This window comes from Microcebus murinus, chromosome X (genome assembly GCF_040939455.1).
Source record: "Microcebus murinus isolate Inina chromosome X, M.murinus_Inina_mat1.0, whole genome shotgun sequence".
NCBI lineage: Eukaryota > Metazoa > Chordata > Mammalia > Primates > Cheirogaleidae > Microcebus > Microcebus murinus.
The window spans coordinates 28,374,918-28,398,908 of NC_134136.1; the positions used below are offsets into that span (position 1 = coordinate 28,374,918).

The window sequence follows — 23,991 nt, forward strand, 5'->3', positions numbered from 1 at the left end:
GTGCTGTGGCATCAGCCTAGCTCACAGCAACCTCAAACTCCTGGGCTCAAGCAATCCTACTGCCTCAGCCTCCAGAGTAACTGGGACTACAGGCATGCTCCACCATGCCCAGCTAATTTTTTTTCTATATATTTTTAGTTGTCAAATTAATTTCTTTCAATTTTTGGTAGAGACAGGGGTCTTACTCTTGCTCAGGCTGGTTTCGAAATCTTGACCTTGGGCCATCTGCCCACCGCGCCCTCCCAGAGTGCTAGGGTTACAGGCGTGAGCCTCCATGTCTGGCCTACTCACTTTTTTCAATACTCTCTGATGACTATTAATGTATTCTGCATTGCCATTTAAAGTAATACCAGGACTAATAGGAGCTTGATAAATTAGTGCCTACATTTAATTCCATTTTTATTTTATGATCTATGTTTTTGAGAAAGAAGCAAATTATGAGAATATAAGTCAATACCAGAGTTTTATAAGTTTTGTTATTTGTTTTTGTATAGGCCTCTTGTTCTGGACAGACCTGATTCAAATTTCAGCACCTTTTATACCTAAAAAGGAAAACTTTCTGAGCAAAATATTTAATTTGGCTACACAATAAAAGCTACCACCAATCATTTGCCCATTATATTTCAACTCTTTAGGCCCTTTCTTATCTTTCACAAGACCCCTATTAAAAATAGCAATAATACTAAGATGATATGTGCCTTAAACTGGTTATTTCTAACATCCTAATTATTAGGTATCAACTGAGTTGACATCCAAGTGACAAGAGACATTGGCTCCAAAATAGGCAACCGGGTAGGGAGAAGAAACATCCAGGTGACTAGAGAAGTTGGATAGAAAATAGGCAACTGGATAGAGAGAAGAGCATGCCCCCAAAAGGAAGATGTTGATGAGGGTCATAGAAGTAGGAAAATAGCCAAAGACAAGCTTGGCTTCCTTCACGGTTTTGTTGGCAGCCAGGCCCTGTTTATATCAACAAGAGCTAGTATAAACTAAGATAAGGATAAGGCAACTGAACAATCCCAATTCATTAATGGAAATATTAGATTTTGTTGGCTAGGTAAAAGAATGGGTGTATTATTATTAAAAAGGGGTTCCCAAGCAAATTCATAACAGACAATATAATTCAAAATGAAGGTAAATTAATGGTTCCATTGCATTAGAGAATGGGTATATGATTTCTAAAGATTTTTCTTTCTCTCTATCTTCATTTCATGCATAAAACTGGTTTTCAAATATTAATCACTTGATATGTTTATACTGAAAATACTTTAACAAGTTATACTGAAATATACTTTAACATGTTATACTGAAAATACTTTAACAAGTCCTACAAAAAGCACACTCAACACCAAGTTATCATGTTCACTTTGAAATTCCATCATACATGTCCTTGAAACAATTATATAATATAAAGAAATTACTTACCACACTTAATTTATACCATTTTTAATCAATTATTTTATTTGAGATGGAACAAATATATCATTAATCACTTTTCAGATGTTGGTACTGAAGCACAAAAAGATTTAGTAACTTGTTCAAGCTCACTCAGCTGGTAATGGAACCAGAGTGCAAACCTCAAATCTTCTGACTCAAAACCCATACTCTTTTCACCACACTTTGCTTTTTCTGTTAATAGTAAAAGATGATATGATGAAGGAACTTCTTTTTTTGACCAATATTATATTTTTTCTAGGTTGGACCAGCGAAATAAATGCAATAATCAGAGTAAAATGACATCCTATAAAACTTGCATGCAACGCCTTTTTTAACTCAGTTGACCATACTCTGTTTTGAGAAAAAGGGCTAAACAATGAATTTTGGGACTAAAGACCAAGTGGGTAGTATTGTAAGAAAACAGCATCCACATTAATTAGTGCCCCATCGTTAACTTTATCACAAAGGATAAGTTTAACTAGGACCCTGTCCTTGATTTCCATTGTCATCTTGTGAAAACATTGCCTGTCCTATTAGAAATCAAGCCTCTTAAATTTACACTTAATTATGAAAGTCAAGCACACTTTCATTTACTGACAGCTACTGAAGCTTCTAATGAAGTCAGGTGACTTTAGTTCAAATAAACAAATGATTATGGTTGACAGCAAAAGTGTAAACAAGGTTCTAATTAAATTAATGAATATGCTAACTGTTGTGGTTGTCCCCTAGGACACAACAACTTGTATTTAGTTAACAAGATTCCTATACAAAGGGGGAAAAAAATGAATGTCCACGGTCAGAAAGTCAATGCCATAGGCTGGTAAGTAGGTAAAAGAGTAGGAATCATAGGCATTTTGCCAGTTTATGGACTTCTACATGTAGATGGATGGTTATATTCTCTTTTAACCTTTCGAGCAAACTGCTCAAAACAGTGAGGATTAAAGGCATCTTTTCAGGTTTGCATTATACTTGCCCTTTGGCATTAAGAAAAGAGCATATTACACAACCCTACTCTCATATTCTAGTAAAATTATTGGGCTTTAAGCAAAAGAAAAATCCTCTGGGCATATAGATAAAAAATGACATGTGACTTTTAATGGAATGAAAATTAGATTATCATCAGATTTTTTTTAAAACAATGCTTTATGACACAAGTGGGATGATATATCTAAAGTACTCAAGAAAAGAAAATGTGAGCCAAAAGTTTGCCTTCAAGAGAACTGACTTGAAGAGTAAATTGCAAAAAAATGTCATCAACATGCAAGAACTCAAGGAATATCTTTCCCAGATCCCTTTCTGAGGAATCTGGAGAATAAGCTTCAAACAATCAAATTGATTAGAGGGACAACAGCATAGGGACGAGTGGTGACAATTTACCTGTGGAAATGAGACTAAATGAATGTTAAAACAGAAAAAGTATGTATGTAAATGGTTATAAATAATCTCAGTGGAGACATAACACAATGATTAAAAAATAAAGAGGAGGTGGAGAGACAGCATATACAAAAAATTTAATTATTTGTAATCATCAAATTGGGGTGATAGTTTTAGTATTGTTTTCTGGAACTGTTTTGTATACTACTGGATCAAGCAAATGAGCAATTATGTGATAGTTAAATTCTATTTTCCTTTGTGTTTTTAAGAAGCAGGATTTTTTTATGTAAAAAGGAGATAAAATGCTATATTAAAGGATAAATAAAAAGACCTATACTAGCATTGGAAGTATTGATATGCACTCATAAATACTTACATACATAGATAGGAAATTATATATATGTAAGTTATACATAAAATTCTAATGATATGTGTATATTATAGGTTTTATATATTACATTTCCTATATTATAAATACATAATTTATATATAATGTATATATTTTCTATATAGATATTTATAACACATAATCTTAATTTCATACATTATTTTTATATACCTGTGATTTCATATCTCTATAGAAAGGGTCTAGAAACAATGGCCAATGCAGTAGTGATGATCCTGAAATATCAGTTCCCACTAAAATTAAAATAGGTTCTTTTGGATAAATAGTTGATTCCATTTTTCTACAGAGAAAAAGTCTTGGGTAGGAAAGGTACCTGATAAGCTTATAAAATATGGTTATTTCAGATAACAGGAAGCTCTAAAAGTCTACTTTGGTTTTGTCAAATTGGACTCAAGAGTAAAAATAAAGAGGCTTCTACTAGGCAAAGATGGGACAATTTGAACTTCAAAAGAAACAGTAGTTAAATGGTATGAAATTCATCAAATATGTTTAAATACATTATTTCATAATATTAATAAATAATAATTAATAACCTAATTAAGATAATAGTTAACCAATTCATTTTTTTGTAAATAAAGGAAAGGACACAAGGATTTGTTTTTTCTTTTCTATAAAAATTATTACCACTGTGTAACCAATTAATATGTGGAGCAATTTTGTTATGAAAGCATACCACTAATAATTGAAACAGAAATGAGAGAATTAGAATATCACCATATTACAAATGCAATGAATTAATAAATGTAAGGATTGAGCATTAAGAGCTGCTAATAATAGAAAAAGGGATAGTCAGACCTTACGTGTCTCCTGAGAAAAGATTACTATATGACTGGATCTTGCCAAAGGGATCAAATTCAAGTCTTACCAGGCTTTTGGATTCAGTTGCCAATTTTCAGGAAATACTAAGGAGACAGGAAAATATTAAATGACACCATGAGAATGCAATTAGCAATACCCAGACTGTGGGAAACTGCAAGTCAAATGACTCAAATTGTGCAACAGATAAATTTTAAAGGGAAAATTTAAAAAAACGAAGGAGAAACTTGTAGAATAAAAAAAGGCTTAAAGGACATATCAAGTAAAAAAATAGAAATGACTAAACCATGATATCTAGGGATGCACCTTTGGGTGATACAACTATTTAATATAAAGAGGTGTGAGGAAATGTTTTACTTTTGTGGTTACTTTGGGAGAAAGAAGGATTGAGATTAGGATGAGGCAAAGGAGGGGCTTTTGGGTGGCTGATAAAATTTTAGTTTTTGACCTGGGTGGTAGTTACAAAGATGTTTGCCTCATAATACTTCATTAAGCTTCATTTGTATGTGTGTTTTCTATCTATGTTTTATTTTACAATGAAAAGATTACTTCAAAAATGATTGCATTTTATGTGAATGAAAGCTCAAAATATGATTAAATTGAGATGTTTGGAAATAAATTGAATGCAGTAATCAAGTTCAGACCAGAAGTCAAATAGCAATCTCTAGGGCCAAAAGAAAAAGCTTGAAAGGAATGGGGCACAAGATTGGGTTCGCTGGAAGACTCTGAGGTAGAGACTAGAATGCAGGAGGAGATTATTGGAGAGTGCTCTTGGGATCTCTACCAGAGAAAGGGACAAGAAGAAAGCAAAATTGAGAAGGAGAAATTGGACTGTGATGTAGTCTCAGGAAAGTACTCAAATGATTTCATGGGGATTTTAGAATTTAAAGTAACCCTTCAATGTTGAGCCACAATGGACAAAGGGGCTAGGTTTTTATATTTCTCCCTACTAGAGGACAAACTATTCTGAGAGGAAGGGCATAGATAGGACAGAACCAAGACAATTCTGAAGAGGGCTGAAAGATGAGACATCTGCTCACAGCACTCCCAGAAGCTGAGGGAGTAAGTTTTTCCATTATCTGTATAGTAGAGCACTGCATTCACTACAGTGATTATTTCCTGCTTCTATCTCTATCCTTTCTTGCTTCTATATATATATCTATCTCTAAACTATGCTATTCACTTCACTAACAAGGTTGTAAATAATCTCAGCATCTTTATTATTTGGAAAGATCTTGTTCCTATTTTATAGACAGGAAAAAATGGTTCAGAAAGGTAAACAGTTATATTATACTAACACTGCATTGTGGCCTAACTTTGGACCAAGCATATTATCCACATTATTTTATTTGATTATCTCAATAGCCTTATGAGTTAAGCACAGTGGTTCCCTCATTTTACTGATGAGGTCAATGAAGGTTGTAGAAGTTAAATGATTTGCTCAGGTAGTCATTAGTGGAGCCAGGATTCTAATCAGGTCTGTATGAACCCAGCGCCCTACTCTCAACCAACGTTACATACTTCTGGAGAAATCATCTAGACTCACAGTATGAGTAAAAGGCTGATTCAGGAATTTAACTCTGATTGCCCATCTCCAGGTGTTCAATCCCTCTCCTATAACTTCACCACTGTCCCATATTCTCAGAAAGGGCTTTATTTAAGGAGTTAATGGTGATTTAATATATTACCACTCTTAACTAGCAAATAAGGGTCTTCAGTGACTTAATCCAAAGAAGTCTCAAAGGTAAACACTGCATTCAAACTGTTGGACTGTTAGAAAAAAGGGTTTTGGGGGCATAGAGGCCTTTTGTACCTCTGAGATGCCACCAAGCCTGCTGTACCAATTGTTCCTATGGAGAGGTCAACCCTACAGGCCATGAAATAATTAACGGAATAGAGGGCATAATCAGTAAGAACAAACTATAAAAGATCAAAAGTCATCAGTCTGGATGAAATGAAGATCAAAAGTGAACTTTTCTAAAGTAAGTAAAAGTCTAGATTACATGCAAAAGAGGAGAGCTGACATTCCTTACATCTCAGGGTATTAGAAATAAAGGGGTAGTTTTTGAAGATTCAAAGAAATCAATTGGGACAAATAGAAAGGAGATATTACTCTAAACTCTAGGTAGCTAACCACCAAAGTTTGTTACACCTCACCTCAAAAAATAGTATAGGCTGTCATAGATTGATCCAAGATGATTCAAATAAATGTATAGATGAGAAATCTAGAATAAGAGAAGTGACAAATGGCCCCCATCTGAGTAGAACTTGTGGGAGACAAATCTATCTTTCCTCATGCTATCCTTTGGTATATTTTTTTAAGCTGCAGTTCTGGTCTATGTGGACCATGGCCCTAATTTATACTATACATGAAGAGAAAGGGATTCCTTTCTCTTCCCCCCAAATACCAAACTCCTTATGCCTCAGGGCAGTTACCTCTGCTGGGCATGCTCTTCCCTCCACTTTTTGTGTAGCTGGTTCCTTCTCATTCTTCACATCTCAGGTTACAAGCAACTTCCTGCTCCCAGCCCAAGCCCTGTCACTCTTTAAGTTATCATCTTCTTTTCTTTTCTTCAGAGCACAATCTGTAATTATCTTGTATACTTATTTGTTTGCTTGTTTATTATCTATTTTGTCACGTAGACAATAAGTTTTATGAGAGGAGGGCACTTCAGAGTTTTGTTCACAATCACAACTCTGGTATCTAACCCTGTGCCTATCATAGACATATGTATTTATTGAGTAAATGTATTTATTGAATAAATGTATTTATTGAGTAAATTGAGTAAGTGAATAAATAAATGGATGCTAAAATAAAATACAATCATTTAGAATTTTTTCTTATTTTTATTTTATCTGTTACGTTTTTGAGGCTCATGATTTTTTGTACTTTTTGTGCTATCCTTCTAAGAAATAATTTCACATATTAGCACAGACACACACAAACACAAAGAGAAAAACAGAAACATTGCTCCTTTTGTTTGTTTTGGAGAGTCTTGGTGAGTGTGGATAAATATGTATACATTCAGTATGCATATCTGGTCTTGAGTGCTTTATCTTGTCCATCAGCTTTCCTAAAACACTTATTCAAATCAGCCACATACTAGCAACATCCAAGGCTTATCTGGTTGCCCAAGGACCTACACACCTAGGGTGTTACTGCAGAACATGTTCTACTTCTTGACAGCCTCCCTAAAGTATAATACTTGGAATGCCTAGGAAGTATATTTCCTTAGAAGAAACCTCCCTGAATTAAAATAGACATTTGATTACTGTGGTTGCCAGAATACATGCATCATCCAGGAGCAAAAGAGAGCTTCATAAAGAGACAGTCAGTTCAGCTTACAGCAAGTAACTAACTAAAAAACTAAGTATAAAGTAAACTAGATAGATAGAGTAAAATAAAAATGATTCCAGTACTTTGGATTAAAGTCCAGAGATCTAAATGTATTTGACTTATGGAATCTGGAGATTTCAATTGTTCAAAGTGAATTCCAATTTGCTGTTCTCTTTAGGATGGAGCAGCTCTGATTATTTATAAAGAGCAACATTGCTGTTCCTTCAGGGTACTGCTCACTATAGACAACTCACAGAGCTTTTTAACTCACCAGCAGTCATCTCAGGGCTGGTGTTGATTTAGACATGAATATTGAGGAAGAAATAGGCCTCAAAGGGATCTTCTTTTAGAATTTTTTCAGTAACAGGAGGCTAGACATGCTCCTGTGGGTTCCTTTGTTCTGTAGCCTCTGCAGTCCCACAATGCACTTGGACGTATCTCAGCTTCTTAATGAAGTGCACCCAGTGTGCAGCAGTGAGCACAGGGCCAGTCAGGATATTTTAGGCTGACTGCTATTGGGATGTTAGCAACTGATTATGTGAAAATGGATCATTGAGAGTCAGCTGGAAAAAATGCAACTCATTAGCAACCTCCTTTCCTAAGAAAATGATAGTACCAATCTGCTGAAGTCCAAGCACTCAGGAAGCTGCTGGACAAAATCTGATGGTAGCAATGGGAAATAGGAGAGGCAGGGAAGTGGGATGTAGAAAAGGGGGCTTATTTCTGTAAACTTTCTGTGTTTTGTTATCTGATTTGTGCATTTTGCATCACTGAGGGGTTATGTAATTTTATTTTAAATATTTTATGTCCTTGAACCCAAATTCTAATGTCCATGACAAACAAGGATAAAATTCTTCATAAATTTCAGAGACCCTATATTGTTTATGGATCCTTTTTTAGTCAAAATTATGAAAAATGCAGGCAACTGTTCTCTAAATATGAAAATTTCAGGACACCTGCCAACACTGCACCAAATAGGTTAAGGCGAGTCAGAAATTTCTGCCAATGCTTTCCTTCTGTTGTTATTCAGCTATGCTGCCCCTTTCAGAGAATTACTTAACACTTTCATAGAAAGGTAGGAGGTAAGCAAGGTCTTGGGAAAGTGATTACATAAACCCAGTAAGCATCAGAGTTTCAATAAGTACCCCCTGTTAAAAAATTTTTTTAAAAAAAATTAAACCTCAATTCATTCCTCTTCCAATTGAATTTAAGGGTGGAAAAATACTTTGATTACTTTATTTCTCAAATAAGTTATATCCTATAGAGCTGAAAGAAAAGGCAACCAAGATGGCATGTAGTAAATGGCACATGTCATCGATAAGACTAGATGGAATGTTTTGTCCTTAGTTCCCTCGACTCATGCCATGATCTGGCATGCTCCTAGATGCTTCCTCTGCCCATTTGTGCTCATCAGAATGAGTATGCTAGATACTATTGTATTAATGTCAGTCTCTGCTTGGGAAAGTGTTTTCAAGATGCAATAATGTCAACCTCATACATATGGTCAAAAGTTCCCCTTGTATAATGTTATCGATACAGAACAGCATTGCTTTTTCCCCCTGTAGTTGCATGCATGCCATTTCAGTGGCATTTCAGGTTCACAGGGAAGTTCCCTGGGAATTGTTATGTCTAAATCCTTGGAGCCCAGAGCTCTACAATCAATTGCCAGTGTGGAAAAAGATATATCGTAACATTCCTGGCCAGTCAGCTAACTGTGTTGTGACTTTTCTGTTACCCCATCTATAAACCATCGGGTTTACACATGTCACCTCAGGAAGGTATTATGAGAGTTAATGAACCAGAGGTTGTAAGGGGGATTTAGCCTGTCGGATGAAAGGTGCTGCTTAAGTATAGAGCATCCCCGTTTTATGTGACCTGATTCTTCAGGGCCAAAGCAACATATCAGGAAGTCATGGTACTGCTATTAAGGGGCAGAGGGCACTATCAATACATTCTCAATGTAAGGTGTAAACACAATCTCCAAAAGGAGCGGTTTGGAATTTTATAACTTACTGTTCAGTGGTGGCTCCTTTCTTTGCTGCAGCTGCCACATCCCTTGCATGATAAAATTAGTCTCATTTTGCCCAATTTGTCCTTGGTTCCCTTGATACAACATGCATTCCCTCAAAATCCCTTCTGGATGAAATGAGCTATGGTACAGAAATATAAGGTGTACAAATACATCAGCTAAAATGGATGATAAGAGAACAAACCTGCAAGGCAAGCAGTGCCTCTGGCAGGTTTTTAGCTGTTACTTTTGAGATACAAAAGAAAGAGGACATCTGCAGCTAAGATGCATTAAAAGGTTTTTGTTATCACAACAGTAAGAGAAGGTACAGCAAGCCAAATGGGGCACATGTAATATGCCAACTCCAAGTAGCATTTGTGAGTTTTGTATCACAGAAGAGACTAACGCTTGGATTATGAGATCTTCCTAAGGGCCTCTCATTCAGTTTACATTACTTAACATTGTGACAGTTCTTCAGGGTCCACTCTATTTGACTTGGAGTTCACTTTCTGCTGAGCAGTTCCCTTTATTGGCCACATTAGTTCTCATCCGCTTTGACTACAACCTTTTCTGTCCTCCACTGGCCACTATCAATAATCTCTCCCAAAAAGCTCCTGCTGAGGCACCCAGGGTTCACTTTTCGTTGAGACATTTATTTATTAACATTTAAAATTATTTTGTTTTAAATATATTCAAGAAAAGTTCACATTTATAATGAGATTAGCTGGAAGGGATTTAGAATGTATTTCCTTTTGTTTGCAATTTCTACAGACACTTCTCACTTTCCATAATAAAGCTGGTTTTCCTAACCAGAGGAAAAGACCATAAATATTCACAAGTTTGGAGAAAAATCTATTTTTTTCTTGAATAATGAAATAAAAACCAGCAGTCAGAAAACAGAGAAGTAGGGGAACTGTGTTTCATGTTTGTTTGTGTTTTTTCCCCCTCTGTGTAGGCTCCTCACATTCTTTCCTTTACTGAGTTCTACCATTTTTGTAAGAGTTAAGTAAAGCAAAAATAAAAGACTCCCTCTTGGTTTCCCCCCACTCTGAGATACCCTAAGGCTTACAAGATGATACTTTCTGCATTATAGCCAGTCGCTGTAAATCATCTGTGTGAATAAGAACACCTGAATCCTTCTAGACCTGCATGTTTACTAAGTTTTACAAGCTGAAAAGCATGGGCTCTTGGGGTATTAGGGGCTGTTTTAACATTAAAACAGCTCTGCCTGATGCTGTGAATACAGCTACAAAAACACAAAAACAAGTTTTCTCCTTCCTTTGACATGGAGCTTCAATTTTCCCCAGGAGCCTTTGACACTTTCTACTTTATGCACTGTTTCCTCTGATAGCATATAATCTCTTTCATATTCTTTTAAAAAATGTTTTAATGTTCAGCATTCATTCACTTTTTAATGGGAAGAAAACACAATTTTGCATGTTTTTGAGGATTAAGAGTATTTACCCTCAATGAAACATAGTTAAATCACTTTGGTCACTGCCTGTATTCTGTCTGTGTTGCAGAGGCTGTGGAGATATCTGTAGTGTTACGTCTCAACGCTTTTAAGTTCCTGTTCTGCTTTGAGGGAAGATTTCAGGTCACTGTGATGTGTATGGAATAGCAGAATGAAATTTGTCTCTTTTGCAGAGCATGGGGCTTAGGGAACCTGATAAATGACTGAATTTTCAATGAGTCAAATATCAGGAAAGAAGATGTTTCTTTCATTTTCCTTTGCACTAGTTAATTTGCAGAGGTGCTGATTTTTCTTTTCAGATTTATAAAGCCGAGAGACACATTTCTGAAGTGACACAAAAGAATCAGAGGGGGAAAACTGCCTAACTAAAAAGGAAGAGATGCATATATATCCTAATGGGTAAATTCTAGACAGTGTTTTGGTTTGGTTTTGTTTTGCTTCCATGCCTATTAAAGTTTGGATGTATAAAAGTACTCTGTGCTTTTAAAGTGTAGATCAAAGGTTTGATGGAATTGTACCTTTGCCGCTTGATGCCATGCATGAAACATTAACATAGCAATGTTACATTGTGGGTATGATTTCTTTGCTGGATTTAACTCCAATTTGAGCATCGTGCCATTGGCTTGTAAAGTTTTTTTATTTAAAATTTGAGCAGATAGAAGTGATCTTTTTTGAAAATAATGTAAATGAAAGAAATGAAAAATTATACACCATAGATCTGGATATTACTCAATCATCCACGACAGTTCATGAAATAAAATCAGGGACCAATTTTCACCAGAGATTCTTGTCATTGAATAAAGAAGAAGAGAACCTCCGGCGTGATTTACATTTCAAAATGTAAGCTCTAGGAGGATCTCAGACAGAGCTATGATATGTCCTTCCTGATCTGAAAGGATGCATTTGTTGTAAAAGTAAAGTTATTGTACTTGTACAATACAAGAAGGCTTTTTGTTTATTTGGAAACACAGGCAAAATAATTCATTAGTTTTCAAATGAATCTGTTTCTGTCATACTATCATGAACTTATGAACATATTCTAGCGCCCACTGACTATGTCCAAGAAAGAGGATATAAAAGCAAATCTCCAACTCCATAATAACTAGTCAAATTTGGAAGCTGCCAAGTATATTCTTATTCAGTGCACATTCAGCTTGGCTTCCTCCCCCTCTCCCCCACCTTCTCTCACACCTTCTCTCACTTTCTTCATTCTTCTCCTCCTTGTTGTTACATGCACATACCTATTTCACTTTCTAGCTTCTCAATTCCCTTGAGAGTATTTTGTTAATCTGAGTTAGCAGATACAGGTAAGCGAAAACATTAAGTGGATGGGTTATACTCTAACTTCTACAAAACTCAAGGTTTCCTACCTTTCGGTTGGCCCCTTCCAGAATGAAAATAAGCAACAGAACTAGGACACATGGCCTCTGGTGGATAGAATAAAGAGATTTTGAGTAGAATTTAACCATCAATCTCTTGCTTTTTGCTATTGAATTTCTTTGAATTGACCTCTTCTTCATTTCCTTTTATGAGGAGCTTATGTAAGATAAACCTATAAGAGGAAATGTCTTCCTAATTTCCCACTGCTGTCCTTAGAGTAGAGTAAGCAAAAACCAAGGAAGGCCCAAGAAAAAATTAGGACAGGAGGCCACTGCCCTTGCTTTATTCACTGACTTCAACCAATACTTATTATGTACCAACTATGTGCCAAAACCTTCTCTAGGCACTGGGAGATAGTAGTGAAGAAGATCAACAGGGCCTCTGCCTTTCTGAAGCTTAAAGTATTATATAATTAGGGAGACAGGCAAGTCAAATGCTTCTAGTCTTGTTCTGAAGATAGAGGAGAAAAAGAGTGTCAACAGTCATAATTAGTCTTAAGCTAGTCAGAGTTTGAAACCCAATTTTCAGCTAGTGTTAAATATTTATTTGCCTATAATCTCCTCTTAGTATTATATTGTTGGAAGGGAAAAGCTGGCTATTTCCAGTAACTCTAGGCCAGTGGTCAAAAGTTTGGGGAGTTTGGATATTGGCTGTTTTTCTGAAGAATATTGTAACTATCAGGGAAGGTTCTGCATCTGCTGAGACGGGAAAGAAAAAATGGATACCTCTTTTCCTTCTAATAAGGATGTTTAGAAGAGCAGTGGTTGAACAGAGACCCCTCATTTTTATGCTACCAGGGGTTTCTACTTGTCCTGCCAGTGGCCCATATGATGGTCCCAACTAAGGTAATGTAGAGAACAGATGTTTTTATTTTAAATTTAATACTTAAAGACAACTTCTTTTTATACAAGAAGAAAGAATGGAATTTTATAGATGTATTTTGTGTAGTTTTTTTGTTGTTGTTGTGGTTGTTCCTTTTTCTTTTACTTTTTTGTTTCTTTTTCTCTTGATAAGCATATTTTGGGAACTAAACAAGGGTCAGACTTATGTTTAATTTTTTTTTAGAGCATCAATCTCATGTCTTATTGCCATAACTAATTGTATTTTCTTTATTTGTTTCTTTAAGTACTGTCTTCTTACTTGCTTTATTTGGTTATTTTATATTTATGTGCATTTAAATATCAGAAGCACACAAAGAGTCTCTTTTTTAATGCATGTCTAATGCATTAGTAAATGTCCTTGCTTCTTTTAGTCCCAAATATGAGGACTTTAATGGCATTGTCTTTACTCCCACATCTACTATTTTTATATTTTAAGCAAAAATCTTATTTTTCAAAGCACACAAGTTTTACTCTTTTAAGTTTCCTAATCTTATACAAATCACTTTTCTCATCAGACTAATAATATGACACTGTTTTCTGGGGAACTTTTGGCATTAAAATTTCCATAAAAAGATCATCATTTTCTGAAGATAAATCATTAGATAATTTACTGCTTGGCTTAATTTGGCTTTGTTCCTATTTGGAGTGCTTTGAAAAACAGTGAGAACATGGTCCTCTTTCAATTGTTAATATAAAGAGCATAATTTTGATTTAGATTTCATAAGGTCTATTTGTGTGTTCACAAACAGTTGCAACAAACAAATGAAATAAACAGCCTAGAAGATGAAATAGTCTTCTGCATATTAAAGTTTGCGGCATGTTGCTAGGTGCCCATAACCAATTGTATCTCCACACGTGCTTGAAATTTCCACTTCTTTTTTTATCTATTCATTCATTAATTCATTCAATGATATTTTATTGAATTCTTGGCCTATTCTATGCCTGTACTTGTCATAAACACTGGAAGAAATATTTTAAAATGAGCTCACAGTCTAGTAAAGCACAGAGAGAGAAGGAGAGAGAGGGGTATATGAGTAATGATTCAACAGTGTATGTACTATGACATAAGAATAAGGAAGGTTTTTCAGCTCATGGATGGGCATGAGAAAAGGAAGTTGAGGGGAAATATTTGGGTAACTTTATCTATATACTTTGCTGACTTAATTGGCATGCATGAAGTCCCTCACTCAACCCCATCTTAACCCACTCCAACTTTCATTTAAAGAGTACTGAATATAAGCTATTACCCAAATATTTCTCATATTAGAAGTTCTAAGTTACTCTGTACCTACAAAAACCTGCAGAGTCTTAACTACCCCAAAGGTGGAGATCAACAATCTTATATTAAAAGAAGTCTTTAGAGTTGAAAGATTTTAATGGAGTCCAGAGCTATTAAAGACTTCAATTTTATGGCTTTCTCAACTCATGACCCCATTAATGCCCTACTCTCATCTATTGGGAAACTTCTGTTAAGATCTGGCAGGGTTAGGTGATTATGGCAGGGATAGAATGTGAGATGATCATTTGCTCCTAAAACTCAATAGTCTTCCTCATCTAAAGGATGCAGTTAGCATTTAATACCAGTAAAAGATATTCTGTGTTGTTTTCTTCAGGCGCACACATCACATATGAAATAAATTTGAGCTCTTTAAAGCCAGAGACTATAAATTATATAGTACTTCTTTTTACCCTTCATAGATTTGGTCCCAGTCACTTATACATGGTAGTCTTGCAAAAATACCTATTGTTTTTAGACTTGGAAAAAGATAAAGCAATGCAGGAAGTATGGTATAGGAGTGGATTGATTTAAGGATGTGGTCTAAGTGCACAAAGAAAAACTAGCTGCCAAATATGTCTCTTGAAAACATGGAGGCAGCATTTTGACTATTCCAAGATTAGTATTTAGGTTCATCAAGTATTAACAAGAAATCTTTACACTCCATCCACTAGAGGGCAATCAATACATTAGGCACAGACACTTCCCCCACCCTGACCTGGAACCTAGTAACTTTAAGAAGATCAGGTTAGACACAAAGAAGAGTGAGATATGTGTAGAACTCTTCTCACCAAAAAAAAGCATTGTATTCTCTTGGACTCCCTTCACGGATAGTGGGCCAGGAAGAGGCAACTAAAATTGAGCTAGACCCTTCCCTTTGGCTTTAAAACTAAGTCTCTTCCAGACACTTAAGATAGCTCACAAGTAAATAAGCATACCCCTGAGGTAAATGAGATTTCACTTTAAATGAAACAGCATTTGAATTTGTCAGATAGTTCACTCTGCCACTTCTGCCAGGAAGCAATGGTAAAATACATACAGATCAAATGCTGGGAAAGCCATTTTGATGATTAGATTTTTTTCTCTTCTGATGATCTTTTCTACTATGAAATCTCTCACTATCATTTGCTAAGACTGACATGAATGCAAAAATTGTTTAAATAATAAAATTTTAATACTTTTATGATTGATAAAATACTGAAAGAACTTGGAATCAGAAAAGCACATATGACCTGCTGTTTTTACAGGGAACAATCATGTTAAACATGTCTGACCCTGTGGCCAGTTGTTCTTGAAGTTTCAGTAAATTACTGACTTTTCTACTAATTCACTGTGAAGTCCCAAATCAGTTGTGGTTCACTCATTCCTCTTCTATGAATGAGTACAATAATATTTTTCCAAGTCATTCATAGGCTTTATGAAATTCTCACAAGTCACAAAATATTTTGGGATTCTTAAGAATGTCAAGGAGGTATCTTCCTTCAGTGTTGGCTATGAAACCATATGTGCACACAGGATCTTTTTTTACTTTTTGACATATTATGAAATTGTAGATGTGTTCCTCCACAAACAATAAGTACCATTTATATAGTAAAATCTTTCTTAGGAATTTATCACACCCTTTAAATATATGTATTCAAAGTATATTAGGTATTCTTAAAAATAAAAATTGGTCAGTGTTCTCAACATATTTTGCAAGATGAAGATACTAGAATGTATGACAATTGCTTTGTGAGACTAGTTTTTAATGGTTTCTCAATTTAATAACAATGTTCATTCATCCTGGGCCTGTTTACACTTTCCTAGGTACCTTAGGAATCCTTTCCTGGGAAATGGCTGCTGAATTTAATGCAGAGACCTAGTTTCCTAGTTTCCATGGATACAACATGAATTTCTAAGCTCCAGCTTTTCTCTGGACTTAGATTATCTAATATCTAGAACTATAGGCATGTGTTAACACATCTACTTTGCACCCATTCCCAACTTCCTCAATGTGTCTAATTTTAAATCTAAGGTAATGCTTCCAATTTTATTTCTAAGGTAAATGAATATATAAATTTTTTTGGCACTTCTGCTATCACTGGTACATAGTGACTGCTTTCTAGATAGATTTCAGCTTTCGGATTAACATAAAGGTTGCAAATAAGGAGGAATATGCATTTGTGTTACCCTGAAATAATCACTGGCTTTGCAATCAGACCCATGACTTTGACTTTTGGCACTACAATTTACTTTAACTCTTGGCACTATGGTTTACTAACTCATGGTTTTGCAGTCAGACCCATGATTTTGACTCTTAGCACTACAGTTTACTAACTGACCATTAATAAACTTTTCAGATTGCCCACTTTGGATAAGTGCTTAACTTTTCTGACCCTGTTGTTCCTCATTTTAAAATGAGGACTATGAAACTTTTATATATACATACATATATATATCTGTGGTCTATCATGGAGATTTAAAGCATACAATAGATAATAAATGATGGATTCTTTCCTTTTGCTAAATTCATAATATAAGCATCTCAACAAAGATTTTGTTATCCTCTCAGTCCTTTTCTATCCCCACCTTCACTGTCCCATAAATCCTTAGACAAAAATTAAAATCACCTTATATCTTTTTTCTTCTTCAAAATGAAAAAAACACATTATAGCCGCTGACAAAAAAATAAATAAATGGTCACAGCATAGAAACTCTATCATTTTTTATTTTCTCATAATTATTTTGTTTAATTCTCTGCTTTTTAAAAATCTCTATGATGTGCAAAAACACTGTGCTAGGCTCAGGGGAAAACAAATTTGTTTTTCCAGCCCTTGCAGGAGAAGGAAGCATACATCTGCATTGTGACTGATTCAAAGCAGATTGAAGTAAGTTTTGTCACCTGAGTGTCAATCAAATGTTTTAAGAGTACGTGCCTTCATCCATTTTGAATTTTTAGTGGTGAAAGTCTGAGGAGAGCCAGAAGCCGGGCTTTTGTTCTGAATCAGAGACACAGAAAGTACTATGAGTAGTTAGGTGAACATAAGGTTGCTTTAGCCTCTTTCTACAATCACTGCTTTATATTTTAGTAAAATTGTCTATAAAACATAATATCCTTATAGTGTGATGCATTGTTCCATTGATTTTAGTACAATCTAGTTCTCCTACCATATTCCCCTGAGTGTCTAAAACCACACTACCTCCTTCTCAGCAGACATCTCTGTTGGTGTCTGCTGTTGATGTTACAGAGCATTCAGGCAGTGAATTGGCACTGTAGCAAATTCCTACCTGTCCCCCATAGTCACCATTACCTGAAAGGGACAATCTCTAATGCAGAAAGCTAGTGATAGCCTTAGGGACACCTGGGGGAGAAAGTCATCTAATCTGAGCACTAATCCAGGGAGCAGCAGTAGATGGCATTGAGAGTGTTAAAGCTGTCAGCTACTTATGCTGCATTGGCAGCCTCCAGAATTGGCCTGGATTTGAAAAGATCCAGAGAGTTGAGCTGCTTTTTTAGCATTCAAAACTTTTTTCATGCTACACGGGAAAAATAGTTAAGTTCGGGTATTATGTATTTCCCCATATCATCATGTTTTGGTATTCCACTGCTTTGAGTTTTCTCAGAAGGATGGTTGCTCAGAAATTTGCTTTACTTTGGTTTGAATTTCCCTCCCAAGGAATTTACTTTTATAATAAAAAATGTTACATAGATTTAAATCTGTAGGACCATTATATATATATATATATATATATATATATATATATATATATATATATATAAACCCTAACATTTTGTTTTTTTAAAAAACTTAAGAAATTGCCAAGGAAAACATGTATCTAAATAATATACATAGATGTTCTCCTGTAAATATATAAATATTAATTTCCACATGTATTTTATAAAAACATTTCTAGCCAGAGATATTTTCCTTCCAAAGCTTGATAGTATGCTAATAGTATATACAAGTCTTAGAGGAGGTCACCTGGGTGCTCACTAGAGTATTCCTGGTGATTGGCTATATTGGCCTTAGTTTCCAATCTATCAGTAGTAATTTTTGGCTAACTTACATTATTGGGTAGGAACATCTGTCTTGTGCCAGGCAATTTTATTTTCCCACCTTACACAACAACCCTGTAAAGTAAGTATTGTTATCTTTATTCATAGTGAGGAACTGAGAGAACTGATGAAAGTTCATACAGCTAATAAGTGAATGAATTGGGTTTTGGACCCTATGTAGAGCTGATTCTAAAGCTAGCTAATACTTTCTCTCAGCAACCAAAAAACAATTAACTGTTTCTGAAGAGCAAAATAAAAGCTACTTTCTTACTGACCATTACTAAACTTTGATCTCTTTTATTTTAGTGGCAGTATGGCAAGGTGCAGGGCGTGGTTGGTTTTCTAGTCATTCAAATGGGAATTTAGCTTCAGAGGGTATTATGGTTATGAAATGTCTACAAAATTAAGATCAAAATGTGCAGATTAAAACCTGATGGAGATGTAGCAATGGCACATTGCCCAGCATGCCTTCATTTATAGAGGGATAGTGAAGTATAACTTATCAATATATGAATATACTCACCACAAAAGCCTTTCTTTCCTTTTAAAAGCATGCTTATGCATGTGCACAAACACACGGATTTTAAATGTACAGATATGCTTGCCCTGAAAGAATGAACAATGCAGTAAGGAGTAAAAATAGGCTTTTTCTGTGTCATTCTTGATATTAATTTAAGTGCAATAATTATGAGCCTGGTTTTTATGAACAAATAGTGTGTCACATCTACATTATCATAGCAAGATTAAAACACGGTGGCTGTGTGTTCTCAGCATTAGCAAGCTACAATCAAAAATACATTCTAAATATATGCGTGTTGCCAATGAGTGGGATAGCAGGAAAGCATAAGATGAAGGATTTTAAAAAGCAACAGAAAAACTATCCTCAAACATTTATTATTTCTTTGCACTAATTACCCTGATTTTATCATTACACATTGTATGCATGTATTGAAATATCACACTGTACCCCATAAATACATATAATTATTATGTGTCAATTAAAAATAATAAGGAATGCAAAAAACCCCTATCCTTATTATCTTGAGCTCCAAACACAAGTAGAAATATGAAATTCCCATTTTTTGCACAGTAACTCAATATTTAGGGCTAAGAATATTAATTCACAGAGGGTCTCCAGATTCTTATTGGAGATTTTGCCTGTTTGGGCTGATTTTTTATTTTCTTAAGTGAGGAACAAGCACGTACAAAGAACATCATTCTTAAGCATTTCACTTCATCAGAATTCATTAGAGCAGATCTGAAGGTTTCATTATTCTTTAAGAGTACATTAATAAAACCACCGCACACTTATTTTTAATACTATGTATATGAATTATTCTGACAGTCAGTTGCAAAGCCAACATATCAATCCTGAAATTAAAAATGTAGTAGGACAAATTAGTATGTTCCAGCCACCACAGACCAAGCTGAACAATACACTCTCTGCTTGGGACTCAGGACAGAGCTATCCTCCAGATGAAAAATGATAGTGACCACTAAATTGGCAAGAGGCTAAGGCTTAATTGACATCCGAATAAAAAGAATGCATTTCTACATACCAAATGTTGTTTCTTTCTAGCCCTGCAGTTTATCTCTAGCCCTTCACAAGTACCCTCCCAAAAGCAAGCTTTCAGCCATGCCACTTGCATTTAGGATGCCCATTTGTGAAAATCCTGGCAGTGTTTACAGCTTAGACATCACAGAATTGGCAATGACAATCTTTTTGTTTTTAGCTTCCCTCTGTGTGTATGTGTGTGTGACAAACCACATTAAAAAATATTTGGAATCAAAGCGGGTTGCTAACTTCTTGCTCCATGAAGTAACGCTCCGCACTAGGTTGCATCAGTTCTCTAGGCCTAATCTAGCTTTCCCCAGTGGCTCCTGGTGCCCAGGGGACAGATACTGTATCTGTTCCATTTATGAGTAGAAAGATTAATGGTTTTGCCCTTAATAAATGTAAAGGACTAGATGAAGAGCTCAGGACAACCTGCTTTTTACTCCCTTAAGCAGCAAGACCTTTTTAATCCTCCTCATTCCCTCTTCCACTAATTTTGCATGAACTGTGCTGTTAGCCACATAAGATGATGAATGTTTGAAATAGTCCAGGAAGGCTGAGCTAATGAGAGTGTTGTCATTAAAACTGTGAACTATAGCTAAGAGGCAGGACCCAAACTTCTGAGGACACTTAGGTTTTATACTTTTTTTTTTCCTCACTGCTGCTGATGTAGCACTACATATTTAGTCTTTCTCAGCATTGAGGCTTACTTAGTCTATGGAGAGACAATTTCTCAACCAAGGCTGATGATGTTTTTGATTGCACTTAGCAAGGGTTTTAGCTGTGTCCTCTGTGCTACAGGGCTCTGAGTGTTCCCTATGCAGCAGCTGTGTGCCAAGCCTATCCCTACAGTGTCACACTATGTACTGTTACTGTTAATAAACTACTTACTGAGCATTATATTTTACAAGTTGTTACACTTCCTGAGGTAGAGAAGAATAGATGGAGGGGTTATACATGAAGCTGAAATGCTTTATATCTTGTTAGGAAAAATCATGCGACTGTGAGAGAGGCAGTTTCTAAACCTCTGCTTTAAGCTAGGACAGATAAAAACACAATAGAATAAAATAAGTTGATCAGCAGTAATTATAATCATCAATTATGTGGATATATATATATATTTGAATTTATAAAGGTACACATCATTGTACACCCTTTGGGTACAATTAAAAAAGTTAATTAAAAGTGTGGTATAGTAGAGCAGTTGACTTTCTCTACTTCAATAAATCCTTTCTGTTTCAAATCCTACTAGGGATATAGTTCAACATTAAGTCCAAATGTTTACTCCTCTGGTTTCTCTCTTCTTTTTAAAATTCAATGAGGAGAAGGTAAATGTATGTCTGAATACCTGTTTACTCCCTCATCTGTTTAATATGATTTCCTTCCTTCCTCCCCCACAAAACTATTAGAATATCACACAAATAAAGAATGGAAGCCAGTATTTAAAATTATTCTGATTTTAAACATCATAACACATCAACATGAAGCAACTATACATAGTTTATGAGCAACTATATATAGTTATATAATTGGAAAAAATGAGAACCTTCTTAAATAGTACAAAAAAATCACATTATTTATTTTACAGTCTAAAGTGGTAAAAGAAAAAGAAAGAAAAAGAAAGAGAGAGAGAGGAAGGGAGGGAGAGTGGAAGGGAGGAAGAAATAAAAAACCAAAAGCAGCTTTTTATCATATGGAATTAATTTCAGACTTTGTCAGATTATCACATCAAAGTGAGTTGATGTACTTAAATTAATGATACTAAGATTATTATATAAGTCCTTTGATGCCTTAAACCTTTAAATCCAAGAATTTCCAAACTTTTCCCTCTCCCTATTCCTCTTTCTGTCCTTTTCCTCCTCCCTCTCCTTTTCAGAAACCACTATAAGGTTTCTCTACATCTAACACAGTTTTTGTTACATTTTTTGGGGGTGGTACATTGGTTAAGAGAATATGAAGCAGAAGCAGCAAAACATGATTTTTACAGAACTATTACTTTAATTGGTCATGCAGCAGTCTAAATTATTCATGTGATGAGCTAATGCAGCTGGTACAACTGTTAAAACAACTATACCAACCAACTATGTGCAATTGTCTTCAAATATGTTAATATTTGAGCTATAAAGATATGGCTTGAGTCTACCAAAACAGGAAATGAAAGGAATAGTTGAATATTAGTTACTGAAGAAAGGCAGGTGAGATAATTTGGACTTGGTACCAAAGGCCTTTGTTATCTACCTTATATATATATATATATATATATATATATATATATTTAATAAGATTTATACAAAAAAACTATATTTTGTCCTATAGACATAGTCTCAGTGAAGATCCAGTTTTCTTAGTTCAGTTCCCTGAAATTTTTTCGAATTTCCAATTCATTTCAATGATCAAATTAACTGGATCCATTTTTTAAAAACCAACATATTTTGCCCTAGTAGCTATAGAGTCTCAGTGAAGATCCAATTATCTTAGTCCAGCTCTCTGATTATCCTTTAATTTTGTCAATTTCTTTGAAGTCATGAGCAGTTTGGACATCAAACTATCAGGAGAATCAAAGGGGATATTGTCTCAGCTTTATATAGAACACCAGATGTCATCATATTCAGATTTAAAAATTACAATTTGTTACAAATATTCCAATTTCAGTATTCCTACAAAGATCTCTTTAATTTTTTTTCATCTATTCATTTTCTGAAAAAGACTGTGGGTTATTCAATTCAGTCACATTTTTATTGTCTTCATGATAGAGCATAATCATCAACAATACAAAAACAACATAGTCTTTTATTTTAAAACTGCATAGCTGTTCCAGGATCTATTTATGTCACCTGTTGTGGCTGATGCCAATCTGACATCAAAATAATAGATCAATTCTGTCAGCACCATTCATCTCAGTGGAATAATTTGTTGTAATAATTGATAGACTGAATTGACCATTAAATCCCTGTCAGCATTTAATCAATTTAGTAGCAACATTTATATATATATATATATATATATATATAAATATAGTGTAGACTTATGTTTAAGCTATGCCCATAAAGAAAAAAAAGGAAATAAAAGCAATCATTCTAGTATTTTTAATCACCTTAGCACTGAACAAGATCAAATCTAGACTCATTAATATAACTGGTTTGTAATTTAACCAGGAACTGGCCCTACAGACAAATATGAGGCTTAATAGTATGCCAATGTCAGAAAATAATAAATACAAAGAAATGAAAATTTATGTATAAGAAGAATGGCTTATTTTCTAAATTATAACATATATAACATATATGACAATACATAGGATTTGCATTATGTTCAATTTACCAATTTCTTATAAAATCACACAAAAAACCAATATTCAAAATATGAAGGATCTTAAGCTCATCTAAAGGATACTACTGCCTAGATCCAATGCCCGCCTTGTGGCCCAGAAACCCCATCACTCCCTTTCCACTGGCTGGCAGTGTAGAGACCACACGACGCCTAGAGTTACTGTAAAAGATGTGAACCAGCAGGAGTTTGTCAGAGCTCTGGCAGCCTTCCTCAAAACATCCGGAAAGCTGAAAGTCCCCAGACGGGTGGACACAGTCAAGCTGGCCAAGCATAAGGAGTTTGCTCCCTACAATGAGAACTGGTTCTACACATGAGCTGCTTCCACAACACAGAACCTGTACCTCTGGGGTGGTGCTGGGGTTGGCTCCATGACCAAGATCTCCAGGGAACATCAGATAAATGGTGTCATGCCCAGCCACTCCAGCCAAGCCTCCCAGAGTGTGGCCCACTGTGTCCTCCAAGCCCTGAGGAGGGGGGCTAAAAATTATGGAAAAGGACCAAAATGGGGGGCACAAACTGACACCTCAGGGACAGAGAGACCTGGACAGAATCGCCAGACAGGTGGCAGCTGCCAACAAAAAGCATTAAAACAAATGATGCTGGGTTAATCAATTGCCTCATTTGGGAAAAAAAGTACTACCATGTGTGACTGCAAGGCTTTGCATTTCATTTAACTAAAAA

The 23,991-nt window shown here is 35.2% G+C and overlaps 1 pseudogene; it reads left to right on the top strand.

Annotated features, from left to right (window-relative positions):
* LOC105856724 (small ribosomal subunit protein eS19 pseudogene) overlaps positions 1-23,898 on the top strand; it is a 160,776-nt pseudogene extending 136,878 nt beyond the window's left edge.
* Positions 23,899-23,991: the final 93 nt, after the last annotated feature.